This window comes from Sinocyclocheilus anshuiensis, unplaced genomic scaffold (genome assembly GCF_001515605.1).
Source record: "Sinocyclocheilus anshuiensis isolate Anshui unplaced genomic scaffold, SAMN03320099.WGS_v1.1 scaffold320, whole genome shotgun sequence".
Classification (NCBI taxonomy): domain Eukaryota; kingdom Metazoa; phylum Chordata; class Actinopteri; order Cypriniformes; family Cyprinidae; genus Sinocyclocheilus; species Sinocyclocheilus anshuiensis.
In genome coordinates, this window is record NW_015554092.1 from 254492 (window position 1) to 270925 (window position 16434).

A 16434-nucleotide genomic window follows, 5' to 3' on the forward strand; every position below is an offset into this window, starting at 1 on the left:
ACACACACACACACACACACACACACACTCACGCACGCCACTCACATCTGTAAGTGTATTTCATCTGTGTTGCTGTGACTTATAGTTTGTGGATAATTTAATTCAAAGTCATTTATAATCATTCATTAGTCAGTATATGTAATCAAACCCACAGCCTTGGTGTTTCTAGTTGAGCTGTAGAAATACTGTAGTGTTGGAGACAGCTGGATTTGTGCAGGTGAAGCTCACAGACCTGCTGTGATTCTGATGATCACCTGTAGAGGGCGACACGTCACAGTATTACACGAGCCACAATCCAGTGCAAATACCAGAGAATTAAGAGGGATTTGTGTTTATTGCAGGTATTTATTTTAGAAATGAGTTCCTTCACGTACATAAATCTGGCTTTGGTGAGAGGTGTTGATGATTCAGCTTAACACTGTGACACAATAAGAAAATAATGTGTATTTAAAATATTGTAGACTTTACTTCTAGATTTATTCATTTATTATATTTCTTTGTCACTGTGGTGCTTTATGTGTTCCTGATATACAGTATAAATAGACTGTAAATATAATTGTTATTTTGTGGTTTAAAAAGTGTGTTGATGTTTATATTGTAGTGCATTTGTTAATTGTTAATATATATTAATAATATATATTAATATTAAAGTATTTGGTAATTTTATAATTAAAGCCTTTAATCTTTTTAATTGGTTGTATTTGTGTTTCACTGCTGAATTACATTTAGCAGTTTCTGGGCCACATTTGGTCCGGGGACCAAGCCGAGTCTCAGCCAGATCTGGCTTAAAGTGTCTGGGCCAGACCTGGGCCACATAAAATAATATAAGTCACTCTGCAGTATGCGGGCCAGATCTGGGCCATGTCAATAAATAAGAGTCATTTTACAAGGCGTGGGCCGCATCTGGGCCAGAGGAAATTGTTTGTGTATGTTTTCAGTGTGTGGGCCAGTTTTGGGCCGGGGACCCAGCCAGAATTGGGCCAGAACCTAAGCAAGGTTGTGGCCCAGAGGTGGACCAGACAAATTTTGCTATCTGGGTGTGCTCAGGATTAGGGTTAGGATCTCGGTAAAGTGGTAATTTCTCACAACATAGCAACACTGCATTGTTAACTGAAGGTATTACTGACGTAATAATAACAGCAAAATGTACTTTGCAACATTACGCGTTTTTTAATTTGGGTTAAAAGATAGTCCAATCACAGCGAGTTCTGCGAGTGCCAAGAGACCTTCCAAGCCAATGGCAACCCAGTTGAGCCGAGGCGTCACACTTACTTGTCCATATAAGGTCATTTATGACAGGATCTTCCGGGTTCTTGTGGCGAATGGACAGATCATCAGTTAAAGATTTATTTACAGAAAGCACATACTCTGTGGTCAACATGAGCCTAAAATGCAAAGTTAGCTCAGTAAAGATACATTTCCAAAAGCATAAACATAAAATAACATTTGAAAAGTTATTTATACTCACAGCATGTGAAAATGTTAAATACAGTTAGAAAATGTAAAAAAAAAAAAAACAGGTTAATTTGTGTTCTCATATTTATTGTTTTATTCTTGTAATGTGCTTTTGTAAAGTCATAAATGTGTTATTTTGTTTTATCTGTTTGCTATTTGCAAGGGTTACTATTCTCTATCTTTCATCGTGTGATTTTTGGTGAATTAATTATAATACGTTCATGTATGGAACCCACAACAATTGCAAAACAAAAACATGCAAAAATATTTTGTCCCCATTTTTTAAGTTGTATAAGATATTTTGAGCCAATCACAACACTCGCTGTTTTCAACACTCACCAGCTTTTATAGGTGCAAAGACCCGTCTCTTACAGTGTATCAAACGTAACTCAAGGTCTGCGCTCGAAAACTCTCTTTATTATAGCAGGAGACAGAAGCAAGCAAGCCGAAACGCTTGTCATTTGTTTTGATCTTCTGCTATAATAAAGAGAATTTTACAGTGCAGACCTTGAGTTATGTTTGATATAAGATATTTTGAGGAAATGTCCCTGGTTTTCATTTCAGAAATCTGGTTCTCTGGTTCAGAAATCTGAAAATCACCTTATATCATGATGTTCATGTACACTATAATATTAGCATAACGCTTCCAGAATAATTTGACTAATTGATTAATTTTGGAATTGTAGTAAACCCTCATGATAGTTTATGGTGATAGACAAAAAAGAACAAGCATTTTTACATTTTTCCTGAAGGTCTTTTAGTATATATTTTTTTATTATATATAAGTTGCAACAATTCTCTTGTAAAGTCAACTCTAAAGCAGATGTGCCTGTGATTTTCTGAGCTGTAATACTAATGATGAACACAGCAGTCTTCTGTAATCATATGGAGAATCACAGTACGCTTCTTTTCTCAAGGTTTACAAGCTTTTATAGTTTAGCCTAAACTTCAAGGGTCATTTTAAAGGGCCATGCTCATAATTTCACCAACTGTGAAGCAATTTTAGTCTTCAAATAGCTGAACCATATTTTGGGTATAGGCCAATCTCACAGAGAGAAGGACTGATGAACTAATGTTCTTATTCTTATTCTTACTAATATGTGCAAACTGCTGAAATTATTTGCTATGATTTATTTTATGCTTTGGTATCTCAAACCTCCAAAACGTCAGGTGGTGCAACTGTCGGCACAATATGAACAAATATGTCTTTCACATATGAAAACAATTTAAAATGATGTTTTAGTGACAATAGATTCTAAATAAAACACTGTGGCATGATTTTATGTTTGAAACCTTTCCTATTAACACATTTCACAAATACCAGCAGTTCGTATGTTCTCAAATGTCAGGGTGGCACAACCGCAGTAGTAAATAAATAAATGTATTTAAAGATGTTTTTGATCTAGATTGTATGTAAAACTGATATCTTAAAGATGTTTATCAGATGTTTGTACACAGTAGATGCTGCCTGATGAAGCACTCATTAACGGTCATCTTGTAGACATGCATCTGGAGAAGTGAATACTCTGTGACTCATTACCAGTTTTATAAAATTCCTAAGCATGTTAAAATAAACATATTGTTATGAGTGATGAAAAGGGACTTTTTGAGGCAAGAAATTAAACAGTTTTTAATCAGTGACTGAATATAAAGAATATTCTGCTGGTCCGGTGAAAGGAGCTGCTCCTGTCTGAAGAGAAAACACACTCTCAGAACTATAACACACATACAGTAACTGACAGTATAATACAGTACATACACACACTGTCAGAGTAACAGAACTGAGTGTATTTAGTCTGTGTGTGTGATCAGTGAGAATCTCACCTCATCTGAGAGTCAGTCAGAATAAAACTGTCAGGATCATCACAAACTAGACATTAAAAACACAAACATCTGCTTATCCTCATTGTTTTTATATAATAGATACATGGTAAAGCTATTGTAGATTATGTATTGATGAAAGACATGTTACAGTGTTTTATAGTCTATATATGTACCAGCAGGAACTGTGGGTGTGCGGAGTGAATAACCAGCGCTCATTTCCACCTTCAATACCACGACTGAAGCGAGACCTTTCAGCAAAAACCACAACCACAACTGCTCACTGGGTGTGTGTTCGCTGGGTGTTCACTGGGTGTGTGTGCACTTGGATGGGTGAAATGCACAGCACTATTTCCAAGTAGGCCTATAGCTCACATGTTCACTTAGGGAAATTCCTGCTCTGCAGTTCTGAGATCTGCTTTTAAAGTGTCTGAATAAAAAATAAAGCTTACACTACCAGTCAAAAGTTTTCAAACAGTAAAAGTTGTAATGTTTTTTTTTAAAGAAGTATCTTCTGCTCACCAAGCCTGCATTTATTTGATCCAAAATACTTTAAAAGCAGTAATATTGTGAAATATTTTTACTATTTAAAATAACTTCTTTGAATGTATTTAAAAATGTAATTTATTCCTGTGATCAAAGCTGAATTAGTATAGTTGTGTATATACTCTAACAAGGCAACAGATCACTGCAGCATTAGCAGCTCATTCACAGAAAGATCTCCTGGTCTTTACTGTTGAGTTTTACTCACTGCTCAGTATTTCCTTACTTTGCTTTTTGTGTGTTTCATTGGGATTGTGTTTTCATATTATATCAGGGCATTGAATGTTTGCTTGAAGTCAAGAATTTGTCAAAGCATTGTTTGTGTGACAGGTTTAGCATTTCAAACGAGTTCTCGTAATGTCTGTCTCCTTTTGCACTCTCCTGGTGAGGTGTCTGCTTTACTGGTCCTTCTCACAAGTCGCAAGTCAAAGTCTAAATAAGTGACCCTGGACTACAAAACCAGTCATAAGGATCAATTTTTTGGCCTGAATGAGTGTGAGATTGATAGTCAGTCATCACATACTGATGTCTGAGTCTTAATGCTCTATAGTTGAGGCCAAAGACATGCACCTTGAAGATGATTTATGTTTGTTCGGTGAAGAAGTGTGGTTCTCCCGGGACTGTATTTACACGAGAAAGTCAAAGAAGTATTTCTGTCATAACAGTGAGCTGCAGGGAGTTAGTGGAGAATTACAGACAGTAAAGTTGATGGTAAATACGAGGCCGTTTTAACATTCAATGTCATTTTACAGGGTTATTAAAGTTAACTAAAACCATTGCTGTTACTTGAAATAAAGTTAACATTGACTGAAATAAAATGAAATATATATTTCAAAAATTATTTTCATCTAGTTGCCAAGGACACATTTATCATTTTCATTTAGTTTAAGTTGATGTACTAAAATAAAAAACTACAAACTGAAATAAAAATTAATAAAAACTATATATATATATATATATATATACAAAAAACAGAAACTAATAAAATAACAAAGACAAAAAATTAACTAAAATGCAAAATATACAAAAAAACAAAAATATTGTGAAATATTTTTACTATTTAAAATAACTTCTTTGAATGTATTTAAAAATGTAATTTATTCCTGTGATCAAAGCTGAATTAGTATAGTTGTGTATATACTCTAACAAGGCAACAGATCACTGCAGCATTAGCAGCTCATTCACAGAAAGATCTCCTGGTCTTTACTGTTGAGTTTTACTCACTGCTCAGTATTTCCTTACTTTGCTTTTTGTGTGTTTCATTGGGATTGTGTTTTCATATTATATCAGGGCATTGAATGTTTGCTTGAAGTCAAGAATTTGTCAAAGCATTGTTTGTGTGACAGGTTTAGCATTTCAAACGAGTTCTCGTAATGTCTGTCTCCTTTTGCACTCTCCTGGTGAGGTGTCTGCTTTACTGGTCCTTCTCACAAGTCGCAAGTCAAAGTCTAAATAAGTGACCCTGGACTACAAAACCAGTCATAAGGATCAATTTTTTGGCCTGAATGAGTGTGAGATTGATAGTCAGTCATCACATACTGATGTCTGAGTCTTAATGCTCTATAGTTGAGGCCAAAGACATGCACCTTGAAGATGATTTATGTTTGTTCGGTGAAGAAGTGTGGTTCTCCCGGGACTGTATTTACACGAGAAAGTCAAAGAAGTATTTCTGTCATAACAGTGAGCTGCAGGGAGTTAGTGGAGAATTACAGACAGTAAAGTTGATGGTAAATACGAGGCCGTTTTAACATTCAATGTCATTTTACAGGGTTATTAAAGTTAACTAAAACCATTGCTGTTACTTGAAATAAAGTTAACATTGACTGAAATAAAATGAAATATATATTTCAAAAATTATTTTCATCTAGTTGCCAAGGACACATTTATCATTTTCATTTAGTTTAAGTTGATGTACTAAAATAAAAAACTACAAACTGAAATAAAAATTAATAAAAACTATATATATATATATATATATATACAAAAAACAGAAACTAATAAAATAACAAAGACAAAAAATTAACTAAAATGCAAAATATACAAAAAAACAAAAAAAACTACAGTAGTATCTAAATGATACATAACAGCAATTAAAATCTTTTAGAGCTCCTTGTTTTCATAATCTGCTTGAAAAACAATTACACTAATTTATGTATCCAGATAATCAGTGTTGTTATATTTTCCTTGATTTTCATATAAATTTATGATCATCTATTGTGTTTGATTTATATTCAAGATGTAATATTTGTAGTATTCACCAAAAATACACATGCACATTTTCATGGATGGTAGAGGTTCTTTGTGGAGCCATTGATGCCAATAAAGAACCTTTTTTAAGAGTGTAATGGATGAGTGACATTAATGGATACATCTATTTGACCTTTTCTTATTAATCATTAAAAAACTTTATTTTACTTCTTTATTTCTTCACTCTTTACTCTTTCTTCTCACTGCATTTTCTTCAACTTTTCTTCTGATATTCACCACTTCATCCCTTAGATATAATAATTTGGGATACTCTGAACTTTAGTATAAATTATTGAGTAAGATAGATCTTAATTTTGTTTAAACGTTATTCATTTATTTGTATTCATATTTTTTATTTAATAAATGTGTTATTCCTTCTAAATCTCATTAGGACCCGGGGAAGGCTGTCAGCGGGCATTCTCAGTGAAAAACACATTATTGTGTTAAGGAATTACACATAAAGGCATATTGTTTGTATTTCACTATAAAACAGACAACATTTGAAGGCTGAGACTTTGGAATTTCTCCCGGTGCTGTTAATCCAAAATACTTTTGAATTTAACTGTAACTTGATTACAAATTACTTTGAACATTGGTAATCACAATTATACAGATACAGTACTTTCTTGCATGTAAACATGGAATTGAATCCAATATAGAAATAAATTAATCAGTTCCTGTCATGAATAAAATAGTGCTCAGTATAAAATGTGTTTTTACATCAATCATGTAAAAGATAAGAAAGCATTAAAGTTGTGCTTCTCTAGAAGCGCTCCTCTTTCATTTTTCTTCGCCTTGCTTTCCAGATGAAATAAGTCCAATAACTATCAACTATTGTTGTTGTCATTATAATAGGTTATAATATAATACAATATAATAATTACTATCTTTGCCGTGTCATTGTGTATTTTTAGACATTTCTATTTCACAGTTTGACAGTACTGTAATAGCTTCAATAATGAATGAGTAAAAACACAACAAAAAATAAAAATAAGTGTTTTAATCACCTTGTGTTGAGCTGAAGAGAAGAAACATCCATCACAACTCTGAGACCTCTGCTGATGTGGACGGTTCAGAATGCAGATTTTTATCACTTCATGAGAAGACGCACATTATGAAAGAAAAGGGCTTTGGTTCTAAAACAGAAAGACTGATATTCTGAAAGGATTTGATTCTAATGCTAGCAAGTCTCCTCTGATATTCTGCAAACAGCAAAGGGCCTCTATTCTAAGAGCAGGAAACATGCCAAACTGAGAAGGCTTGGTTTTGCCTGAAGTTTGTGTGTTGTTTGTGCCACAGTTTAACAGTTCTGTTATCATAAATATCAATGCAGAGCAAGAACTTGCTCCTCATGTATATAAGTATAACAACTGCAGTATACTTAACTGAAAAACCACCAGATCTTACAGTGACTGATACAAACCCTGATATCTGCAGATCCTCTGACTCACGGCTGATATAATGCTGATGTTGAAATTTAACTGAGAAATTATTTACAAATGACTGAAATAAAATATACACTAGCATTATCACTATGTTGCTGAATGACACGTGGAAGGGATGAGAGCACTTTTAGTCAGACAGATGGACCGTTACTGGCTGATATTTATATTCAAAAATATATTCATATAAAAATATCATCTGATACATCAGTCATCAATATTTATTTCATACAAGCACTTCTTCTGCGCAGTCACATAAGGGTTTTTATGTACTGTATGTTGTGTTCTGTGCTGAATATTAGTTACATTTCAATGTAAAATAGCAAGTAAAAGAGTCAAAGATCAGGACAAGATGTGGGATTATTATGGCTGATTGATCTTATAGACAGCATTGTGAAACCACTCGAAAAGTGATTAGAATATTTGATAACAATTTTAAACCTTCTGTTTTAAATCTAAAACAAATCATGATCTGTTTCTTATTAAAGTACTTCCAATACCATAAAAAATCACAAAACAAGAAGAAGAAGAAGATAAGCATCAAATACAGGATAAGGATCCACCCGCCGGTCCAAGAGTGAAGTCCAGTGGTCTCCTTGAAGGTATTCTGCGTCTTCTGCAAAGTTCCCTTAATTTATCAGGATTTAGTTTCAATTTTATTCTAGCTCTGTGTTTAATCTGACTCCAATTTCAAGTGATCATTAAATTTAGACTGTATTTCTGATCACAAATATCGATTATGTATTAATTTAGATATTTGTTTATTTTGAATATCCTATACTTTCAATTATTCCTTTGTCAGGGACCCGATGCTGCATTTGAGTCTCCTGTTCCCCTTTAGAAGATTTCACGACCACAAACTCGCCAGTTCTGATCTTAGTTAGTCAGAGGAGGTTGACTAATATTAAATCTGCCATCTACTGCTTGCTTTGGATAAAAAGTGTAGTTAACTTAGTAACTTCCCATACAACGTGCTAAATCAGCGATAGACAGAAATCAAAAAAGATCTCAGATGAAGTGCCTACTGCTCCATTCATCCAGGCGCCTTCAGTTTTTACTATCCTGGCCGTAGATTTGAATTAGCATGAGCCTCCACATGATCTGCTAGTCATAATAATTTCAGAGGAGTTCACAACAAATCAAATATTACATTTTATTTGTCAGGTAGAATGTATCATGCCAATTACATAATTAAACAGTGAGAATCCAATTCAGAATAAGGTTCAGTTCCAGTTCAGATAAATACTAGCTACATAACATCAATTGCTCAAAGATGAATCTAAGAGTGAGAGATGCGTGACAGAAACACAGCTGCAGTATTGCTGTGGTTACAGAATCCCCAACTTCAAAGACTTGCGCACTGCGTCTGAGTTTTCCGGTTACAATCCAAAAATGACAATATTGTCAATTCTCTTATACCCAGACCAAAAACAAAGAAGTCTTCAAATCAGGTGTAAAAACATTAAATACATTTTGGCTTGTTAGGATCTTGTGACATTTTCACTCCACACAGAGGGAGACACACCCCTCAGCAACAGAGCACAATTCTTCAAAATTCATACACACATAATATAAGTTACTGCTGTGAAAAATGCACTTCAAGGAAATGCACGACTTAAGTAGTTCCAGGCACGTCTTGAGCCAGATTCTCTCCATATCAATTCAACAATTTCAGTTATTTCAGAAGTCCTTTCAGCCTACAACAGCAAAATAACCAAAACCATAGGATAAGTTATGTTTTATTATGTAGCCTACGGAAAGCACATACTCTCTTTCTCCCAATCTCTCTCCCTTACACACACACACACACACACACACACACACACACACACATAGCCTACGAGTTCATTTGCTAGTTCATTGCTAGATAATTCAAAAATCATGTTTTTTATATCCTGCATTCCAATTAATATCAATCAAACTGCAGATGCTTTGTTTTGATTAAATAATAACTAAAAAAATACAGCTAACACAATAAACATGATTTATGAAAATGAAACTAATTCAAAAAAATGCAAATAAAACAGTACTGACACAACCACGTAAAAATAAAGTATACTTGAATGCACTAAAAAATGTAATACCAGCAAGTACATTTGTAGTACATTCTTATTTTTTTTCTAAATAAAATTGTAAAAGTTATACACTGTAAATACACTAATCAAAAGTATATTTCTACTTCAGTAGCACTTCAGTGCAATTGCAAAATTATACTAAACACCACTGATATTTAAATGGATTTTAGTTAATTTTTAGTTTATTTAACATACGTTAGTAATGAAATAATTATAAGTATTTTCCTAACTGTGCTATTTAAGTACACTTAATATAAATACATTTAATAAGCACTAACACTTCAATTGATTTTAAGTGTAGTCAGATAAATTGTTATAAAATTGCATTTGTCTAAAGTGTGCTACAAACGCTTTTTACAGTTTTTTACGATTGCTTACACACTAAAATTAAACTTTTCCAACAATTAGCAAAACCTTACACTCAAGGAGCAAAACACAAGGCTAGATTTGCACAACTGTAAGCACATTGTCAGCTTCACACTATTTGCAAAACATTACACACAGTGATTTGCAAAACACTAAACACACTTGTATACATCAGACACAGAAGTATATCATGATGTCACTTCCTTGCAATTCCAAAGCACTGACTGTCAAATTACCACACCTATGAGCCAATCTGTTAAACACAGCCATCAGGTGCACAAACACATGATTGCTAAATTGTAGACACACCAATCAGGTTTAAGCCTGTGCTTAGGCTACTATAAATGCACTAATAGCACGATTGCATTTTTCATTCATATGTGTTTAGATGTGTACCAAAATTCACAATTTAACAGTAAGTATACTTTTAGCATAAAGTACTTTAAGTGCTATATTTTAATGTTGAAAAAGTGCTACTATAATGACATAGTAATAGTGTACTTGATTGTACTATTCAAAGACACCATAAACATGTAATTAAGTATATCATATAAAGGGAATGTTAACATAATTACGATACATTTGAAATAGATTATTTAATCTATAAAAATATGTGGGCAATACATTATAAATACATTTTGTATATATTCATTATATATTGATCTTATATTTTAAATAACTAATACGTGTATTTTCTATGTATGATGATGAGTATATTTAAAAGTGTATGTAAGATTGTTTCAATTGTACAGAAATGTGTTGTCAGTGCTGCTCTGGGGATTTTATTAGTAACATAGAAGCTAAAGCTACATTCAGGGGCGGACTGGGAAAAAAATTCAAAAAATGCCACACCACACAGCCCCACCCACGGACACACACATTCGGTACTTACATTTGTGTTAGCATCTGCATCAGGGTGTGTCTCTCTCATTTTGTCTACCTCAATGACACTTGACTCTGCAGTCCACCCCACCTAAGGATTAATTGCATACTGTAAACTTATGTACTGTACGCGTGCTCAATGTTTTATTTTAATATATGGCTATCTACATATTCAAAGAAAAGTTCACTACAAATGTCTACAGTACTATGGCTATTGCTACAGGTTTTTGATGTGTTAGACTATATTGCAAGTAGCCTACATCAGTGTTTACCCTAAATCCCACTGTATCTGCTGATATTTCAGTCACGCAATTCAGTAACAGGCTCATTAACACTTAAGTTAACCAATTATCACGAAGCAATGACATTTTAAAATATACTGGGGTTCTATGCTAAGCTTACAACTGTATAATACAATGTAGGCTACTGTAAAAAAAAAAAAAAAAAAACAGGAGCTAACTGGCAGAAGTAGTGTGATAATGACTTGTGCTGAATTTAAACCTTTTGAAAAGAGTTCGGTTAATTTTACGCATTTAGCAGCGTCGGACCTAATATGAGAATTGACAAGCCTATGTATTGGCGTTTTCCAGTTTACCTCTTCATGCAGTTTACATTATCGTGGCTGTTTTCAGCCAGCATCACTACAGAACCTTTAATGTTCTCATATATATCACACGACTATAACAGTAATTCTGTGTCACATCTGAATGGATGAAGCGCTCGCGCTGTTTATCACTTTACATTGTGGCGCAAGCGCAGCGCTGTGCGGGAGACTGATCCGCTCTGCTTTTGCGCGCGGCTGGCGATGCATTGCGTAGCGCCGCTTCACACTTTTACACGAGTACTATTTGCGTTTTGCAGTTTGGTGTCATTTAAAAAAAAATGTGCCTAATGTGTGGGTATGACGTTCAAACGGGAAACGTCGACGGTCAGACTCGCTCACACAGGAAACATGGGCTGTCAGGTTCCTGACTTTGTGGTTTTGGTGAACTGGTGAGTGTGTATAAAGCACTCAATCTCAGATACAGCAGATCTCAGAGCAGCAGTGGAGACCGACTCGTTCCAGCTCATCAGTGGTAATTAACATCTAATTCATTAAAATGTATCTTTAACACTTTATTATTTTTTTTAACACGGCAATGTAAATTTGTATTGCACAAGAATCATTGTGCAAAATAAATAAATAATTATCAAACTTCATTTTTAACTCTAAATAGTACATTTTGCAACAGAAATGAAATGACCAGCAAAGAGGACGAGACACAGAAGAGAAACAGAGCAAGAAACGAGTCAGACGGAGCAGCATTAATAGAGAAACACCAAACTGTGAGTGTTTATGATCTTTAATCAGTGGCGCAGGGAAAAAACGCAGAAAAACCCGTCCGAGGGGTTGGGAGGGTTATTGCGTCGCAGTATTGGGAATATTTATGTTTTAAACCAGGAAGGCAATGTAATGTAATGTAAAAGATTCATTTCCCACAAAAAAATGCAACAGTTTTACTTAAGAATATTTGATTAAACTATATTTTAGTAAACCAAATGAAATCCAAATTTCTATGAACATTTTCCTTTTTTTAAAGCAAAAGTAAAGTGCATCCATCTCAGAGTCCAAATCACTGAAATCAAAGTTCAGTATTGTAGTGTAAGAATGACAACATATCCACGTGTTCTAGTCTACTACTAATAAAATTATAATCAAAAAACACTTTTTAAAGGAGTATTTACCAGAAATGTTATTTACCAGAATTTATTAAAACTGTAAAACTCAATTAGACTTTTTGATTAATACAATTTAATTTAACCATTAAAACCGGGTATAGAAAAATGAAAATGGAACGAAACTGAATTTGGAAATAGAACGGATTTCATAGGGCTCTATAATTATAATTCATTTTTTTGTGGTAATAAAAATAGATGTAAGTGAACAATAGCCTTTAAAATGACTTAAAATACATATATAATAGCAATGAGGCAATAATAATTGGGTCAAATAAAGTATCAAAAGCAAGAAATCATGGTTTTATTGAACAAAACTGTTAAAATACATAATGTATAAATAAAATCAATTAATTGGAGATGCTTTTGATTATTAAAATTTAATGGAACCATTAAAATGGAATCCAAAAAATAATGGAAAACAGAATTTGGTAAAGATAAAACTGTAAAACAATTAATCAATCAATTAATTAGACAGGCTTTTTGATTAATACAATTTAATTTAACCATTAAAACCGGGTATAGAAAAATGAAAATGGAACGAAACTGAATTTGGAAATAGAACGGATTTCATAGGGCTCTATAATTATAATTCATTTTTTTGTGGTAATAAAAATAGATGTAAGTGAACAATAGCCTTTAAAATTACTTAAAATACATATATAATAGCAATGAGGCAATAATAATTAGTTCAAATAAAGTATGAAAAGAAAGAATTCATATCATTTTATTGTTTTATAAACAATAGAGCTAATGTACATTACGCATTACAACAAAGGCCTGCAGAGGGCGCCAACGGTCTGATGATTATTTTTACACATTGCTGTGCGATCTAATACTTGTTTAATATTGACCAAGCACCATTTCATTCAATGTCCACTTAATATTTAATATTTGGCCATTTCTTTAGGACAGAAATTCTATAGCCAAAAGAATATGTGGACATCAAAACATGTAAACTCAGAGTGAGGGTGTGAGCTTTTATTTTGAAACCGCGATGTATTCTCCTGAGTTTGCGTAGATTTATAAATTATTTACCTTACAAATCTGATGAAATGGCGCACATTGCATTCCCAGATGAACGTTATAATAAACCCAAACTCACACGCATGTAAATGATAACAGTTCGTGTGGAGCAGCATTTACTGTGAACTGAGATGCACGTATGTAACCTACAACGGAGCCGCTGTGTGACACATGTACTTAACCTACACGCATGTACATAATTAAAGCGCATAATTAAAGCACTTAATTGATTCCTCCTCCTGACATTCATCACATAGTCCTGTCGGGAATTGAAATCGCATCATATGACCCCTTTAATCTCAGCCAATTCACTATACAGAAAGTGAAAACTGACGGCGCTTTGGGCATCTGACGCTGCATTAACGACGCATATTCTCTCAGAGACAACAAGAGACGAATCTACTTCAGCATATGCTGATGGTATATAACGGTCTTAGATTATTCCCTTAATATTCCTATAATAGCTTTATTTATCCTCACAGCGTGTCATGCAGTGATGCGCTATGAAATTATTGCGGGGCAAATTAATTGTCATTTAATAATAAATGTAACCTAATAATAATAATAGGCCTAATAATAATAAGAATGTAACAGGCCTACATTAATTGGAAATGCTAAATCCTCTTAATATTGCCAATTTTTGATGCTTTTGACAATATCTCTGGCAATAGTTGACACATGATACGCCGCAACTCAGCACAGGGAGGTTATCGTGAATTAAATCTTAAAAATGTCTAAATATTTAATGCATTATTACCATTAAAATGAACTTAATTTAGTATTTAAATAGTTAAGTATTTAAATAATTAACCCTTCTGCTGTTGGTGTCTGGGCTTATTTGTTTACTTATTTTTTAAATGACATGAGACTTTAAACTTTGACCTCCTGCTCTGGCTATATTTCATAGTCATTTTGTAATAAATCCAAAAGCAAGTCGTGAGAAAAAAAAAAAAAAGGGGAGTGGAAATGGCAACAGAGCTAATGAGTGATCATCTGCTGCCATCAACTGGATATTAAAGGTAATTTCATGTCATTTTCATCAGTCTTTGTTTTCCACCAGGAGACAAATTTATTTAATCTCATCTTCATGAATGAAATGTGAATCTTTAAAGTGAATTTTACTGCACAACTATAGAGTTAAAAAAAATAATAAACAGTGTAAAGTATTATGTGTTTAAAAAATTTGTTTAAATTGGGGGAGATGTCTTTCCCCCAATTTATTTTTGTCACTTTTTTCACCCAAATAGGCCTAATAATAATAAGAATGTAACAGGCCTACATTAATTGGAAATGCTAAATCCTCTTAATATTGCCAATTTTTCATCCCTGGCTATCTTCGACACATATACGACGCAACTCAGCACGGGGAGGTTATCGCGGGGCCCCCAGCAGTGCGTGGGGGCCACTGTCTTTAATATATGACAGTGTGACAGTACCTACATGTCTTTCATCATCAACTGTTTCATGATTATCTGAATTTCACACGTGCTCCCTTCAGCCACTGTTTTAAATTGAAAAACATTTTGTGCAGCATATTAACTCTAAAAGTGTGGCAGGGGACACTTAAGAGCTTAAAGTCTTGATCTGATCTTTTAAAAATAAAATAGTGGTGATTGGTAAATCTGTTAAAATATCAGTGATTGGTTCCTGCTTCAAATGTCTTGACTAGTTTTACCACTAGTAAAACTGATCCTGAACATTTATCCATATGAACCGTATGAAAATAATCAGATGTTTGTGTTTGTGATTTCCAGTTTCTCATGATTCAGACAGACCTGCAGAGATTCAGTTTGATGATTGATGAGAGACATTCGCAGATGAGGTGAGATATGGTTAGACCACTCAACCCCATTTTACTCCACCAGGGGCGCTGCTAAGGGAGGAAAGTTAGGACGATTCTAAGGGCCACGCACTTTTGGGGCCCCCAGAGATCTGTTTTATTAGTAGTAACAGTAGTAGTAGTAATGTGATAGAAATTGTAAATGTATCTACCAAAGAGTTACAAATAAAACAAAATTATGGCTTATTTCGATGTCTCCCTTTGATATCATTATCCCACTGCTGCTACCATCTTTGCATTCTTTTTCCACACTAAACTCTTCCCGTCTGTTTTTGATCATTTAATTTTGATATCAACATGTTCTTTTTGTTGTTGCTTCTTTTGCCAGTCTGTCTACTTTCTCATTTCCCTGGATGCCCACATGCGCTGGCACCCACATGTATGTGATGTTTTTCCCTTGGCTGCTTATTCTTGAGTTTGAAAATAAAATCTCATAAAGTAATTTCTGATGGTTTCTAGTTACCCCAGACTTTATACTCATGAGGGCAGATACAGAATCACTACATATTACAACGTTGTCCCATCTGGATTGTTCAATCCATTCTAATGCTATTAATACAGCATATAACTCGACTGTATACACACATAAGCTGTCAGATGTTCTTTTGTTTACTCCCACGTGATATCTAGGGATATATATACAGCAGATCCCGTTGCCTCTGTTTGTAAATCCTTTGATCCATCTGTAAAAATTTGAATACTATCTTTGTCCATATATCTATAATATTCACTGACTATATCTGTACTCCTACTGCTGCCTTTTATTATTAGATCGCGCCGCGTAAACATAAAACCATGTCTGCATTTGTGATCAGAGAAATGACAAACTACAAGCCTACTCTACACTGCTCAAAACTCGCGTCCCCATCATCAGTGGCAAATTCTTTAAATATAAAAAACGTACTTACAGGCTGTGAGTCAGTGAGACACTTTATAGAAACAGCCTTTGTGCCACAGACGCATTGTAGTCTACTCTCCCAGGATCAGGAAACAGTCCTCCATAAAATGTGATGCACACATC

The 16434-nt window shown here is 34.0% G+C and overlaps 1 long non-coding RNA gene across 1 annotated transcript in view; it reads left to right on the forward strand.

Moving 5' to 3' along the window:
* The first annotated feature begins 12066 nt into the window (after positions 1-12066).
* The window catches only part of LOC107669293 (uncharacterized), a 5941-nt gene continuing 1573 nt past the window's right edge, over positions 12067-16434 (forward strand). The window contains exons 1-2 of the long non-coding RNA XR_001631973.1: positions 12067-12157; positions 15328-15395. This is a non-coding gene — a long non-coding RNA (uncharacterized LOC107669293). The remainder of the gene's footprint in view (positions 12158-15327; positions 15396-16434) is intronic.